Source organism: Lepidothrix coronata, unplaced genomic scaffold (genome assembly GCF_001604755.1).
Source record: "Lepidothrix coronata isolate B3197 unplaced genomic scaffold, Lepidothrix_coronata-1.0 Scaffold61, whole genome shotgun sequence".
Taxonomy (NCBI): Eukaryota; Metazoa; Chordata; class Aves; order Passeriformes; family Pipridae; genus Lepidothrix; species Lepidothrix coronata.
The window spans coordinates 2,156,238-2,167,515 of record NW_016690241.1 but is presented as its reverse complement, the minus strand read 5'-3'; the positions used below and the strand labels follow the sequence as shown (position 1 = coordinate 2,167,515).

The following is an 11,278-nucleotide window of genomic DNA, read 5'->3' as shown; positions in this document are numbered from 1 at the left end:
CTGCATGGAGACCACAATTTTTGCTTGGGCAACAGCACATCTTTTAAAAACACAGCTAATTATGATTTGAAAATATCATGTGTTACAGATCCGGTACATCCTTTTAAGCTGTTTGGATAATTAACCTGGTTGCTAACATTTTTGTCTTGTTTCTAATCTTTCAGCTTTCAGCCATGGAATCTTGTTACTCCTTTACACCACAAGATTACAGATCCATCTGCCAGCAGAAATCCCTTTCATAACGGTTTGTAAGTCAGAATCGTTACCTTTTGTCTTCTTTTGAATGAGCTAGAAATACTAAGCTTTGTTAGTCTTTTACTATACAGCCAGGTTGCTCCATCTTGGATTATTCTTCCAGTTTTCACCTGAATCTTTTCTTGTTTTAGCTTTTATGAGGCAGACACAAAATTTCCTTAGAATTGCCAAAACCCATAGCTGGCAGTTCCCTGCCTGGGGACTACATCCAGCCTCACAGAGCTGTGAATTAGGCATTAACTCAGAAAGAAGGGTCCACTGAGCACAGAGCTGAAATTTGTCTCGTTCTGGAGTGCAACAATGGTGGCTTGAGTGTCTCTATTGCATTCAAAGAAGCTAAAATCCAAGACAGTAACACAGGAAAACTTTGTCATTTAAAAACCCAGTTTTATGATGTTGAAAACTTTTAAAAGCCAAATCATCCTGGAGAAAGAGTTTAAAATGCAAGACATCACAGTAGTTTTGTTTCCCTGCAGCTCCAAATTGGTAAAGAAGAGGTAGAAAAGTTCAGAGAAGGACAAGAGGCATGATCACAGATATAGTGAAAATACTTTCATTCAAGGAGTTATTAAACATACTAGACTTTGTCAGCTTGGAAAAGAGTTGATTGAGAAGGGAAGGTGACAGAATGCAACTGAAAATAATGCAGAAAAGGTGAATGGCAATGACTGAGTGCAAAGATGAGGAGGCATCAAATGAAAAGACAGAGTGAACAAAAAGAGATGCTTCTTTATCTGTCCTCTAATAAACTTGAATGTTTCCTGTCATGTGGGCTGTGTGGCTGCTAAAAGTCTGTGTATATTCCAGAAGCAACTGGGTAAAGGAAGGGATGAAAGATCCAGTAAAGGTCCCCAGTGCCAGCTCAGACTGCTCTTGGGGGACATGTAGGGCCCAGAGTGGTTGAAAGAGAGGTACTGGGAAGCACTGGCTGTGTTTGAGCTGTTTGGTTGTTTGTACTCCAGGCAAGCTGGCCACTGCTGGAGGGTCACTTTGGAAGGCCTTTGATCGCACTCTTTCCTGCTGTTCTCATGGTCTTAAAATGGGAAGTGTAATCGGGAATTTTAAACAGTTGCTTATTGCATGCCCCAAAGCCATACAGCTGCTCAAGTAAGAGCAAAAAAGTTGCACTGGCAAAAAGAACCAGGCTGGCTTGAAATAGGCAAATGTAGTTGAATACAAATGCACACACACTCAGAGGAAAAAGAGATAGTAAAGAATATAAATTATTCTAAAATGGTGGAAAACTAGAAAAAATCTTAATGAAGTGACAGGATACAAGGAAAAAACCTAAGGCAAGAAGGTGAATGATGGGAAAAAAAAGGTTTTGATACATCTCATAGTACAAAAAAATCCTAACAACTATTCTAGCCTGTAAAAACATGTTTCTAATGTAGAAATGTCAAATAGTTTCAATATATCCTGTTGTTCCAAGCGGGTTTTTGAAAAGTCTGCATGAAGAATTCACAGAGGGTGAAGACGAAATCTGTTCCCTTCCAACAGTAACTTGGCAATATGCAGAGCAAGAGCTAATAAGCCGGCTGTTTTTAACCAGTAGGTCTGTCTGCAGCAAGAGCTTTAAAGAGCTGGATGAGGAGGTGTGTGGGCTATTAAAGTTGGTAAATCATAGGAATGCTAGAAAGACTTGTCTGGAGAAAAAGCTGATACAGATATTGGTAATTATAGACATATCAGCTTGACATAGTGAGCATGAGCAAAGTAGAGTGATTTCATTAACTATAAGGCAAAAAGAAAACTCCACTTAACAGGAATCAGTTTAAGAGAAAGAAATTACTCAATAACGAGCATGGTAACAAATCAGTTTGTTTTGTGGCAGAGGTGTTGGGGGTAATGTACTTATAATTCTCTAAGTATTTGTTATAGTATTGAATTTTTTTATTAAGAATTCTTCAAAATAACATGACATATTAAGTGGGATTAAAAATATGGTAACATACTGGGTCCAAAATCTGCTGTCAAGGCCCATCTTCAGTAGGAAACTGTTGGCTTTCTTAACCTGTGCTGTTTAACCCCTGGCAGTATGAATTACCTAAAAGCAAATCTATAAGTATTGTTGAAGGCTGGGGAGAGAGGATAATAAAGAAGATACATCATTGAGCTGATTTACTTCTTAAAATGGAAGACTGCAAATACAGTGTGCTTCAGTACAGCCAAAAGTGAAGTGACTCTTGTGGGGAGAAGATTGCACTTACAAAAAGGGGGATGCTGCTTTGGGTAACAGCAAGCCCAGAAAGGACTTGGCCAAGAACAGAAATCTGATTCTGGAGGGTTCCTCACCCTACAGGCATAACAAGACCCAACAGCTTGGAGCTGAAGCTATAAAGTTCCATTTTGAGTTAAGATTCCCCTTTTTTAACATCGGGAGTTCCTAGCCATCTAGCTGCTTCATAAGGTTTCTAGCAGATTCTTTGTCACCATAAAAGCATATAAAGCTCTTTTATATAGGAGATCATACTAGAAAAGCCATTTTCACCTTTTTCAGTAAATGGACTTCTAAAAATTTCTGTACGCCTACTGCTCTTTTTGTGCTCTTCTACAGACCTCCTAGAAGTAGCCATGGACACCTCAGGAGACCAAATTGGCCCACTGATCCCTTCTGTATCTAACCAACACATTTCCAAGACAGTTTCTGAAATGGGCGTAGTATTACTGTAGTAGTTTCACTGGATTTATATAAATGGTTCCTCCACCTCCTTGGTATTTCCTCATGTCCCCTCCATAGCTATACCGTTGCATGGGACGCTCAGCTGAATGATCAGCTGATAATCCTCAACCTTTTTCAGTATCCTGCAGTCCAGCTTTTATATGTCACCATTTCTTTGTTCCTACAGGCATGCTCTGGCTCCTACATTATCAACCACCCAGATTGGTACGTATAAACGAGTCACCTCCCTCACCACTTCATACTCCCTTATTTTTAGGCTCAGCTAAAACATTGTCATTGATAATTTTAATAATTTAATTCAGATAATGCACTATTAAATGCAGCTAGCTTGCAAACTGATAATAAGCAAAGATCTTTATTGCCCAGCCTAATTCCTGACTGCCTATAAAGACACTTTGACTTTCATGGGAGCTGGATTAAGATTTGACCAGGGAAGTTATATTAGGGTTAGGATTGCAATTTTGCATTTATCTTGTTTTTCCTGCTTGGATTTCGAGACAACACTTCTATCTCAGTTATTTCTATAACGGCAATAAGGGATAAGGCCAGGATTCAATTAAGTTGAAGAATGAAAGGCAGAAGAAACATTCTTCAGTGGTGCAGGATTGTTTCTTTCTGCAGAAGCACACAAAGTGCCTGTTTGTTGTGTGTGCAATTGCCAAGATGAGAAGTTAGAGACAATATTGATTTGGGCTCCCAGCTCTTTGGAAGCAGGCACTGGGTGGAAGCCAAGAAGGCTGAAGTCTAAATGCAAAGTCAGTCAGGCTCAACAGGCCATTCTTTGAGAGAGGGGATCCTTCTTTTCAGCTTTTGCACCTGTGTGTGTTGTGTGTGTGTGCATATGGAGCTAACAGGAGGCAGCATTGTCCAGAGACGACAGCAAGGAAATGAAGGGAAGGACACTCCCAGCTAGTTCATGGTTCCAAACTCTCCTGCTGGGTTGGAAGGCAGTCCATGTGAACTCTTCCCTAGCCTAAATTTAAGCGCTGTGAAATGTGGGCAACAGAATGCATGACATGTTGAGGGTGGTTGGAGGGGTCTAAATGAAAGCTGAAAAGTAAGCAAGTAGTAAGCGTCATTATGAAATTTCATAAATCCTTTTCCTGAATTTTGGTGGATATTAGCTTTTCATATTACTTCATGACTTTGTAAGTCACAAACTGAAACCTTCTTTCACCAACCATGAGACAACTTAATCCAAATTGATTTGATTTTTAATTTTTTTAGGTAAACCTTACAGGATTCTGCAATAATTGCCCGATGGTGACTTCACACAGGTAAGGAGAATTACAACTTCACCAACCCTCTTGGGTAGAGTGTTTGGACTAGATGTGGAAGGTGAAGTCTTCATAATTACTGTTTTCTGCCATTTGAAATGTTTCTGCCATTCTCTTCCTGATGAGGGGAGCTTGATGACAGAACTGGCGTTTCTCTAGCACAAAACTGGTTGAAAAATGTGAATTTGAATTCTCTTTTTCTCTTTCATAAACAATACAATTTATATAATAACATTTACATGGCTCATGACTCTATCTGGTTTTTATGGCCTGTAAACGTGGAAAACGTGAGCCAAAGGGCAAAAGCACTCCCAGAAATCGATATAATACAAACAGCCCTGCACAGCCAGCCTGCAAGAAAAATGTGATGGTTGACAAATTCCTTGCTCCCCGCAGTAGTCTGGCTTCTTGGCTAACCTCAAACATGCATCAGTTAAAGCTCTATGTGGATGGCAGGATTTTGCTCACATCGGCATTGTCTGACCTCTCCATTTCTGCTGTATATGTGTGACACCTCCTGATTGCTCTCTCTGTAAAATAATCCTCCTTAAATTATTTAGATACATATTCCACCTTTCCCTTGGCTGCTGTTCTAATTCTGGTGAGTGAAATGACCTCAATTAGAAATTCTTGCTTAAACATACAATATCACTGAGAGGGTTGCAGTTTGTCTTGTCCCTTCTTGCTTTTCTCCAAGCCCCATTTTGTATGTTTTTTCTTGTCTGCAACTCATTAGCTCCTGTCATTACTTTTCCTTAAAACAAAACTAACTAGAAGATAATTATTCAGTTTGCAAAAAGGAATTAAAAAATGCTATAATTAAGGTTACAGTTTTCCTTTTTACATCCTTGAGGGGATACTATGTTCCCTAATTACATAATCATACAAAACCAGGCCTCATACACACATATGTGGATGTTTTATATCAACAGGGGTTTTTTAATTATTTCATTAGAAATACTTCCAATTTATGGCAGCAAAAGTAAGATTGGTATTATAGCTGTTAGTTTGTAACTCAGAGCCTTTTATTGTTGCTCACGTTACTGTACTAATTAAGATGCTCAGCACTGAATGTCTCTTAACCACACTGTTTTAGTATCACTTCCAAATATGTTTTGCACATTATTCTTATGTCAAAATCAGCAATAATGTGGTTACAAAAGTAGTTGTTTTCTGACAGAGAAAGGACTTTAGTCTTACCAATTCTTGCAAAGAAAATTGTGTTTCATCCCAGCATCCATTTGCCTACAAAGATTTTTTTTTTTTTTTTTTCAGAGAAACGGTCTGGAACTTGCTCTGAAATTTAATTCTGTGGCCCACCAAAAATTTTATCACATTTGTATTTTTTAATTCAACTGTCTTACACTTCTGGTGCTTCCTCATTTATTCTGCATTACCCATGAGAAAATCAGGACTGATGATATTGAACTCTGACTTCCACATGAGCCGAGGCTTTCCTTCGGGTCAGACTTTTCAAGGTCACCCCTGGCTCTTACATCCAAGTGATCTGAAGTTTATTGAAAATGCACTTCGATTTTTTACCACATCTTTCCAAAAGGAAGTTATTTTGTAAAGAAAACCTACATCTGTCTGACATGATTTGCCTTTCAAAAACCTCTCCTGACTCATGATTAATAAATAATTCTCTCAGAATGTATAGTTTATAGTCCAACTGTTTGATCCCTAATCTCCAATATTAACTGTGGATTAACTCATACTTGCCTGGCATTTTGTATCTGTATCCTACACATGAGGCTCTTTTGCATTCTCTCATTAATCTCAGTAATCTCTGGTTCAGACTCAGTACCCACACATGTCCTCCATAGGTTTATTGTTAATATATTTTCTAAATTAATTGAGAGGCAAGGAAAACATTTAGTTTCTTCGTTTCTTTTTCCCCAAGAGCTCTATTTATTGACCCATTATTTTTCTGTAGTTTTTATTCCTCCACTATGTTGATGACATTTCCTTTCTTTAATGATGACATTTCCTTTCTATAAATATTTATACACTTTTTTCTTGGTTTCGTTTTTCCCCTTTTGCTCATCATGTCATAAAGTTACTCATGTTTCTTCCTATAAACTCATAAGATTTCTGTGGTGTTATTTTTTTCTGTACCCACAGTTAGACCATCATTTCTTTAATGGAATACTGGAGATATGGCTGAATTCCACCCTGATAGCATTTGTTGGATTTGGCAGAAAAAAAACAAACAAGCCGCATCCGGCAGTCGATTCATACGCAGATAGATTGTAAAATCAATCTTATATTTGCTTCAAATATTTACTGATGTCAAAAGACATCTTTCCTCTTCCTCCTGCCCTTTTCTCCTCCTTTTCCCCATACATTTTTTTCTACTGTACATCGCCACATGTTGCACCCTGGACAGTGTCATGGGGCAGCGTCACTGACATCTGATTCCAGTCACCCTCTTGCTCCTAATACCAAACACCTCTGGCACTCATGTTGAAGGTTGCTAGATGAGCATGAAGAACTGCTGTCTTCCACTTGAGCCACTGGGCAAGAGCAGGAAAAAGAGGAAGGACAGGGCACAGAGGTGTTCGGCACTGCAAAAGCCATGCAACAAATTTCCTGCCTCTGGAAGATGTTTAGACTACAACTTTTTTTTCCTACATCATCTGGCATCTCTATGAAAATCTTACAAATATATAATTTAATGGGAAAAAGGGGTTGGTTAAGAAAAGTGGTTGAGGTAAAATCCAGGAAAATGTAATATTTGAGGAAAACACAGAAGAGCTCCACTTCAAACTCAGTCAAATGAACATGGCCTTACTCTATTTTGTAAAACAATTTCTCTAGTTTCTCATCATTTCTAGCAAATATGCAGTAAGAGTGCTGACAGGAGAGGAGGTTTATCCTGGCAAAGTATGGTCTGGGGCCAAAGTAAAGGTAGGCTTTTTCACTGACTGCAACCTTAGGAAGACATTTGAGATTCTATGAACCCAGCCTGTTGAACATAACTATTGGAGAGGCACCTGGGATTTTTTAAATCTGTGTAAATTTATTATGCATGTAAGTGTAGAGATACCAGACTTGGTGTCTGGGTGCACTAGTGTCCGGTGTTTTAATGTCCTTGCTGCCAGTTGCTATTGCTTGTGAGTCTTCTCACTGGCAACAGCACTGTCAGTCAGTTTTGACCACTTGTGTGAGAGCAGGAGAAACAAACTAGACCAGGCTAGTTACACCTACTGCCAGTTTTGGTGTATTTATCATTTTATCACTTTGACTAGCAACAGCACTTTGAGACTCTCACTGTGGACTGGAGCCCTACTGTGCTACGTGCTGTGTAAGGACAAACCAAAAAGACAGTCCTTGTCCTGAATGCTTTACTTTTTCAAGATAAAAACCCATCCAGACAGCAGAATGAGATAAAGGAACAATAGTCATCAGAGCAATAGTGAACCTTCAGCATTATGGGCAAGAGCTGTGAGTCTCTGCATCATTAGCCTTATGGAAGGATAATGGTAGGATCGCTTTAGTCAAGTCAAAGCCAGGGAAATGGATGTTGCGCCAACAGAGATGAGAGATAATGAAGAACACAGTAAGATTCTTGCTGGGAAATTGCTTCATATTCTGTAAAATAAATGATTCAGAAAGAAAAGACTGTGCAACTAAGGGCAGAGCTTGAAACCCCAAAAGATGAAGGAAATACAGAGAAGATCTCTTAGTTGAAGGGATAGGAAAGAAATGCAGCAGTTGCCAGCATTGAGAGTGATGGAGAGGCCAAGATAAGGGATAAGGAGGAAGGTGGAGTCTTGCAGCCTGATTTAGAACAGATCATTAATGACTTGCCTGTAAATCCCTTGCCAACTCATGTCCCTAGTGATATCTGAACAGCAAAAATACATAATTTCCATGTCCTCAGTTCCCATGTGTAAAGCAGAAAAGGCTGTTCGCAGACAGGTAGAATAAGCAGAAATCTGCAGAGAAAGCAGTATCCCTGACTGAGAGCTGTGACTGTTCAGGAAAGAGGAAAAGGAGGGGTTAGAAGAGCTCAGCACCTTCCCAGTTGCCCGGTGCAGGAAGAAGGGAGCTGGGAGAGCCTTGTAGGAGCCAAGAGCAGTGGCGGTAATGAGAAGAGGAAGTGTGGGGAGTCCAGGCATGATGCTGAGGTCACCAAAAGCACATGGAAAAAGAAACATGAAGAAAACAATTGAGATGCCAATAATATCATTGGCAAGGGAGCTGATGAAATCCACCAAGAGATCAAGAGCATCAGGACAAAGAGGGAGAGAAAATGGCAAAACAAAAGATAAAGAGCAGGATCATGCTGACACCTCCCTGTGTGTATGTGTGGACAGCAGGCCCTGGTTCCTGTGTCGTGTCCAACAATATTGCTTCACTGTCTTTTCTAAGGAGGCTGGGCAGAGCAGATGGTGAACAAAGATGTTGCCTGGGGCCAGAAGCCATAGGGCTGGTGTTCAGCAAAAGGCTTGGTTCTGCTATGGCCTTCTGCCTCTGCTCATCACCCACCTCTGCCCCAAAGTGCACACCTGAAACAAACCATTTTCTAACCATTGTGCTTTTTTAACCTCATCCTACATTTTCTGCTGATGGCTAGTGACACAGGCCTGCTGATGTTTATATCCAGTTTGGTTCTTTCCTCTGTTTCTTCACATTTGGATTTACACCACTGCTTTGTGATGTGTGAGATGTGGGATATATAGCAGGGGATGTTTATTAAAAAAAGGAAGAAAACGGAGAAGTGAATGATTTGGTACAGCAACTCAATAAGTTAAAACATATTTTACAAAAAAAAGCATCAGCAGTCGTGTAGTATAATATCACACACTGAGCAAAATTCGTGGCTATGCATAAGTTAGTTCAGTGCCTTGGCAGATAAAAAGATTAATGAAATCTTCCCTTTATGCTCACAGAAAAAACAGTTCTCGCAGACTCCCTTAAATCTCTTGTCATTGCCAAACTCCCATTTTCTTTCTCCATGAACTCAAAAGTCAGGGATGAAAAGGCATATAGAAATTTTGCCAACCTCCAGCTTCATATTTTCTGGCATCAACATTTAATTATCTCTGCAGGCATGCGGCAGGCAAGTCTGTTGCTGTACATTTTTTATACACAGAGGATGAAATTTTGTGTGGTGACAAGAAGGTGTTACCTGACACGGAGTGAGGAGATCAATTAACCTTAAAATGATTATCTGTGTATCACCAAAAGTGTGAAGGGCACTTTATATAGGAAATAATAAAATTTAACTCACAGTGAAAACTAAATATCTTAATCTCCATCTTTGCATTGATTTACATAGGCACCCAACTTAACCTGCCCAAGCTGCTGAAGGGGACTGGGAAACCACTGGACTTGATCCAGTAAGCCCCACATGGACATTTAGAGACAATTGAGATGTCCTTGGATAACATTCCATGGCTGCAACTGTAGTGGCGCAGGGCCTGAAGGCACTGGTCTACCTAGCCATGTCTTGGAAAGCAGAGGGCACCTTGGGCAGCACCAGATAGGTGGCTTTCAGAGTCTGATTGGGTGGCATTGAGCTCCTGGTGAGGTCAGAGGTTTGAGATACCCACGTGTATTTGAAGTGCCTGGGCCAGGTGCCAGCTGGGGCAGTCAGGGGATACTGGGCCAGACAGTAGGGTCAGACTTTCCCCATCACTGCTTTCCCTTCTGGGATGCTTTGTTAACACAGGGAACAGTGATGGAGAGGACTGAAAAGTGAACTTATTGCTCATTGTTTTCTTCAGACAGGACTCAGCTGCAGCCCAGACAGCTGTTCTGTCTGCATTCTTGCTGGTTATATTTTTCTAAGATGCTCATTATTTTAGGTGCCCTGAATTGTTCAAACCCTGTCCTCCTTCACAGCTGCCCTTTCAGCAGCTCTATGGATTGACAATTTATTTTCCTTTACTTCTTGTCCTACGCAAGAATAAAAATTGTAGTATGGAAGAGTCATTTTCATATTTACAAGACTAATGCATGCTGGCAGAAGGAGTAGCTACACATATTAGCCAGTCCCCCTTGAGCACTTTCTACCCCTCTTTCTAGGCCTAGCTCATGGTCTCTGCTCTGTCATGTCTTTCACCTGTTGAAAAAATGTCTCTTGTGAGGTTTGGTGTGTCTACCCAGATGATCTGGCTGATGAATGAGTCTGTGGATAGCACAAAGCAGCATCTATAGTTATTGGGAATGTCACGCAGCAACTACTAAGTGCACTTTGGGAAACAAAACCCAAAGAGAGATGCTTTAGTAGTTTTTTGAGTTTGTTTTTGGTTTTTTTGCTTTGGCTTTTGATTTTTAAAAAATCATTCTGCTTTATTTGAATGCCCCTCCACTGGTAGTCTTTTCTTTTTCTTTCTTCCTTTGGAGGAAGAAAATGTGAAAGGAAAGATGTAAAAATGCAAAATGATGTATTTTTCTCTCGTCAAGCAAACCAAAGCTGAATATTTTAACCAATTCCCCTAACTCACATGGCTCTTTGCAATCAGCAAAGAGTGTAAAAACACTTAACAAGCTCTTGCCTAGAAAAATACAGAGTAGTGAGATGAAACTTTCCAGTGTGGTGGGTCATGATGTCATTCTGGTGTCAGGATGGGCTGGATGCCAGACCCATTTCTCTTCTATTTGACTGGATTTCCTGCCCTTGCACCATACAGTCTATTGCTGTAAATCCCAGCCCCTCATCAATGTATTGGACAGCACAGATCATTTGCTATGCCTGCTGCTTGGGGACAGTGAACATTCCCCAACCCCAGCAGTCCGCAAGAGCAGATTATGCAAACATCTGTCAGGAGGGCTGTAGGTTTAGCATAAGATGAGACTTGGTGGCTCACAGGGTCCCTTCAACCATATGGTTGTGCATCCTATTCATGACGTTCTTGCCTTCCTAGGGAGCTCCCAGGAGGAGGCTATCACCAGGACAATTGCCGCTGCCTGATCTCTACCACCCTCTTTCTGAGAAATGCCTTCAGAGCAGGCAGATAGAAGTGCACTGTCTGCCGTAGCTGCCTTGACGGCTGCTGGGACAACTCCTCCTTAGTCATTCCCAAGAGAAAAGGTACCAGGAGCAGGCTGG

The 11,278-nt window shown here is 40.5% G+C and overlaps 1 long non-coding RNA gene across 1 annotated transcript; it reads left to right on the top strand.

The window, feature by feature from the left end:
• Nucleotides 1-214: 214 nt before the first annotated feature.
• LOC108498583 lies at nucleotides 215-5,635 on the top strand. The gene is made up of 3 exons (XR_001875229.1): nucleotides 215-248; nucleotides 4,166-4,215; nucleotides 5,491-5,635. It is a non-coding gene; the product is annotated as an uncharacterized LOC108498583 (long non-coding RNA).
• The last annotated feature ends 5,643 nt before the right edge of the window (nucleotides 5,636-11,278 follow it).